Source organism: Psammomys obesus, unplaced genomic scaffold, assembly GCF_907164565.1.
Source record: "Psammomys obesus unplaced genomic scaffold, mPsaObe1.curated_primary_1811, whole genome shotgun sequence".
Classification (NCBI taxonomy): domain Eukaryota; kingdom Metazoa; phylum Chordata; class Mammalia; order Rodentia; family Muridae; genus Psammomys; species Psammomys obesus.
In genome coordinates, this window is record NW_026587216.1 from 17,203,111 (window position 1) to 17,208,395 (window position 5,285).

Consider the following 5,285-nt stretch of genomic DNA (forward strand, 5'->3'; position numbering starts at 1 on the left):
ATCTATCTATCTATCTATCTATCTATCTATCTATCTATCTATCTATCGTTAAAACAGTCTTGTTATCTTGTTATGTGGCCTGCGCTGGCCTCAAACTCTCAGCAACCTCCCTCCCCAAGCTTCTTGTATGTTAGGGCTACAAATGTATGGCCCCAAAGCTGGGTTGATTTGGGGGAGGGGTATTTGGAGATAAAATCTCAGTGCGTTGTTCAGGCTTGCCCTGAGTTTCTGGATCAAGCCATTCTCCTGTCTCAGCCTCCTGAGTGGCTGGCACTACAGGTGTACTCTGCCTGGACCAGAATTGTTGGTGAGACAATTATGTAAATAAATTTAATACAGTCTGAAGCCAGATGAAAACATTGCTCTTGCTGACAGTGACTCATGTAAGCTTTCTGGCAAAAGAGCTACATCTTCCTCACTGAGGGGACCAGGCTTCTTGGCATAAAATGGATGGCTTAATCTTAATTTCTAGTCTTAATCTCTAAGCTTAATTTCAATTTTCACCTTTATAGCGATGGCCCTCTCACCAGGCTATAGGATGCAGATGCTGAACAAACAAACAGCAAGCAGAGACAGAAGCTGTGTACCACATGCTCTGCTCATTGCCAGCGAGAGAACACCTTGAAAATTACCTTTCAATCACTTCCTGTCCAGTAGTCCTCAGCTTCTGTTGGTTATACACCTAGGCTTTTCATAATAAAACTTATTTGCTGCAACCGTTGCCAGGAGTTAACTAGTTTGTATCTCATTGCTCTAATAATAATGCAGATTGACACGAAAGGAGATACAATTATTGTGTAAAGTTGTGATGAAGCAATGAAATAAAAATCACATCAATTACTTCAAATAAAGGGTTGGTCTTTTTTTATTTTTAAGTGAAACTTTATCAAGATACAGTTGGAGGGAGGGGGCTACAGCGGGGATACAATGTGAATAAATTATAATAAATAAATATATAAATAAAATTGATTTAAAAAGATACAGTTCACACACAATAAAGCTCACTTGTTAAAATGCACAGCTCCATGGTATACCTAGGGTGCTGATAAAATTGTCAATCATAATTTAATTGTAAACCATTTTCATCATCTCACACCCCTCCTCAGAAATCTGTATCATTATGAATCAAGGGTGTATTATTTTTCTTGATTTTGAGTCATATTTTTCTTGATTTTGTGGTCCTTGAACACTGAGCACCCAGTTGTCAAGGATGGAATACACGTGAAGGGTGCTATATTGTGCTTGGCAGTCTTTGCTTTGTCTGCTCCTTTATGGAGAGACTGAAATATATTTCAAAATAATCAGGTTCTGATATGTCCCAAATTGCAAACACTTGGTTAATCCAGAAGAGTCAGAATTACTCGAGTCTAGACTGTAGCGCCTTCTTTCTTTTGCACCATTTCCTGGCACTATCTGTTTCTTACTTCCTGGATAGTTAAAAGTTGTGCTGCCTACTCACAGCCCGTATTAGCTCTTAATACATCTTAATGAACAAGATTTAGGCTGGAAATAAAGCTCAGTGGAAGAGCACTTGCCTAGCATGCGAAAGGGCTCGTGTTTGACCTCTAGCACCGCAGGCAAGCAAACATCCTGGGGATGTCATAAACTGGACGCTTCACATTCCTGAGGTGGGCTTGTGTCAGTGATGTACTTCGTGCACAGAGGAGAGCTGTGGGAGGCTGCGGACTTGTCTTCACAAGGATTGGGTTGCCCCATGTCATAAATAGCTAGGACAATGGTAAAAGTAATAGGAGCAGATGTTTTCAAAGATTGGGATATAGGAAATCCAAGATCATGATGTGTTAGGAAAGGGAAACATTTGAAATGGGCCACACCACAAACACAGCTTTTTGCTTAGGCACAGCCCTGATGGCAGTGCCGAGACCCGGTAATAGCAGAGGGGCCTCATGGCAGGGGGAAGAGAATTTTAAGGCACCTGAAGGGGAGGGTAGAGTTCTGGAAAGAAGGGAGGCCACGGAGAGAGGAAATCCACAAGTCAGTGAATAGAGACCCTGTGAGAATACACAGTGACAAATTCAATCAACGGATGGCCAAACTGCTGTAGAGTGAACACTCGGCAGATCTCAAAGAGGGCAGGGCGTGAAGGAGAGGCAGACAGTCTCCACGCTCGGCATTTAAAAGAGACCCAGAAGTGACTTGTCTCGGCAGGAGAGGTAATCTATTCCTGGGATAAAAGCTGTGGCAGAGCTTTAACTGAATTTAAGGCTTGGAAAGAGTAAGGTGAGTCGTGGTGGAGAGGTTTAATATAATCTAAATACGTTGCATGCTTTTGTGACTGTCCCAAACAATAACTGAAAACATTATGTTAAACTTTAAAAGAATAAAGAAAAAGAACAAGGACCAGCACTCTTTCAGTGAAGATGATAAGCTCAAAAGCTCTCAGTAAGGCTGCATTTGCATTATCGTTGTACCGATCTGAAGAAACAGGAAAGCGGAATCTATAAATGGAAAAACATTCTACTTTGAAACTGGTCCAGAAATGACAGTAATGATGGGATTTACAGACAGGGACTTTAGGTTATAAATATGCTCATCTGCTGATGGATTTAGTGAACCTAAGCATAATGAGAGAAATGGAAGATGTCAGGCATCTAGAACTAAAGCCACTAGAATACCGGAAAGGAACGCCTGCTGCCTAAGAGAGAAACCGATTAGAACCTTAAGAATGCAATCAGTGGTCGGAAGGCACAGCCAAAGAATCTACTCAGGCTGACATCCAGACTGACGTGAGCACTGGGCGATGCTTTGGGATAAAAGAAGCCCATTCTCCAGATGTTAAGCCACTTTCTCGTGAGACACAGCAGATGACAATTTCACGTGACGGTGCCATCCTTCCAGGGTGGGGTTGCAGCTGTAAGTCCCCAGAAGCCCACCCTTCAGGTAGTTAAGGGGGACACGTGTATTACCACCCACCAAAGTTCTTCTGGAAATAATCTGAATGAAATGGTACAAGTAAACCCTGACTTACATAAATCTCTCCTATAAGTAGGTTTTTTTTGTTTGTTTGTTTTTTTGTTTTTTTGTTTTTTCCATCAGGAAAGTGTGTGTGGGTCTGGCTTAACTGTGATACAGAAAATCTTTCTTTAATGTTTCTCTACATTTATAGATACTTTACAAATTAATTTGCATATGATCATAGATTATTTAAAAGCAAAAGTGGCATTCTTCATTGATAAATTCCAAGAAGGAGGGGATCGTACAGTTTTGGATTGGGTTCACTGTGTTCCCAGAAGACAGAGCAAGGGAGCAAGCTTTGGCCTTTCTAAATACTGGGAAAGAGGATCCAGGAATGACTCAGGCTTCGTTAAACATGAAATGATATTTCCTGTGGCTTTCCTCAAGGTGGAGCTATGTGCAGTAGAAAGAGTCACCTGTGTTATTACTAACAGCCTTCATAGCTGAGCCATTTTTCTCTTATCCTGTAAGTCTTTAAAAAACTTCCCCATCTTTCCTTTTTAAATCCAAGTCATGCTCTTGCCCCGTCACCATGCTAGGGCTGAGTCCTAATGGTTGGCTGTGCTAGACAGAGTCTCATCTCAACACACACCTGATGCTAAAGAACGTGCTATCAGACACCCCTGTCAGCGCTGTGTGAAATGTCAATTCTGTCACGTCCTCACCGAGAGATGGATTAGTCCTAACTTTGATTTATTCTAATAGGTGCCTAGTCGTGCCAGCCTTTTCTCAACCACCAATTTCTTAGGTTTGATATAGTTTCAGTTTTTTTGTTTTTGTTTTTTCTATGGAATGGAGTAAAATCTTTTGAAGCCAGGCATTGCTGGGAAAAGGACTAGGTTAATCTCAATAATTTCTGTATACTGGATCATATTAGGCTCCACAGGCCCTGGGGGATGGAATGTAGACAGCTGTGACAGGATGGGATGTGGGGTGGGGCTATTGATGCAACTGGGTACCCGCGCTACCCCTGGGAGGATTTTCTCCCTCTCTGCCCTCTTACAAAACTGTACAGATATCAGGTCATCCTTAAATTCAAAGCCTGAACTCTGGCAAGCATGGAAAGCAATGGTACTATTCTGGCTCTGAAGACACCGTCAGCTGCAGGCCTTTGCATTTTCAAACTCCTGTGTCCACACAATTGTCCAATCCAAGAAGAAACTGACACAAATGTGCAATAATCATATTGGTTGGTTATGAGCAATGTAAGCCAGTATTTGCCAACTCTGGGAGCACAGAACAAACGATCTCTTCTTAGAAACTATTTATAGAGTCTTTGTGAATTTCACATGGTGTGCACCCCAGTCCCGCTCATCTCCCTGTCCCTTCGTATTCACCCTCTGTCCTTGCAACCCCCCTCCCAACAAAGAAAATTAAAAAACAAAAACAAAACAAAGCATAGAAAACATGTCATCATGGAAGCTGTAGTGTCACAGTGTGTCCTACAGTCTACCTTTTCCCACACATCTTTACTGGCAAATGTTTGTTTCAACGAGTCCATTGCTCTGGTTCAAGACTTTGGGCTTCTGTTACACCATCAATACTGCCTCCTCACTGGGACTCCTCTCAGACTCTTCCAAGACACCCTGTGTCTTGGAGATCCTATAGCTTTTGCCTGGCCCTTTCACATGCTCTAGGTTCATAGATGAGGTGGATGTTGGGATGGGCCAACTCAAAGCCCTGGATCTGGGCCTGGGTGGTAGCTGGGAGGGTCGGCCCACCAGCTCTCCTGCACCCACACTACCAGAGTGACCTCTTCAGCATTCCTCTGGCTAGCTCACCCAGTGCTGCAGCAGGTGAGGGTCTGGGACAGCTCTCACACCCTCACCCGTGCCTTCGACATCAGGGCCAGCTCTACTGTGTTGCCCAGGCCAGGGGCAGGGTCAGCTCTCTTGACTGCCCCACGTGGTTGTGGTGGGGCTCTCCCCTTCACCCACATCACCTCACAGGAGGTGAGTGGTGGGGCCAAATCTTCCTAGCTCATGTTCCCATCCCTCCCACCACCCGGGCGGGGGTAAGACCCACTGTCTGAAGTGTTACAGCCAATGAGAGGCCGGAACTGCTGTCCAGAGTGCCCCAGCCAGTGTAGGGCAGGGCCAGCTCTGAGACGTCAACATGGTCGCAGGCGGCAGCCCAGGCCATGTCTGTAGTGGTAATGAGAGCCACAGACATCAACACAGCCCCCTGCTGCTGCATACACAGTGGTGGACCCAGACACGGCCCTCAGTGGGAGCACGGGCTGACACTTTCTCATGGCCTCAGGTGGCTACTACATCACGCTACTCCTCTCCCCCCTGCCTCTCCAGTTC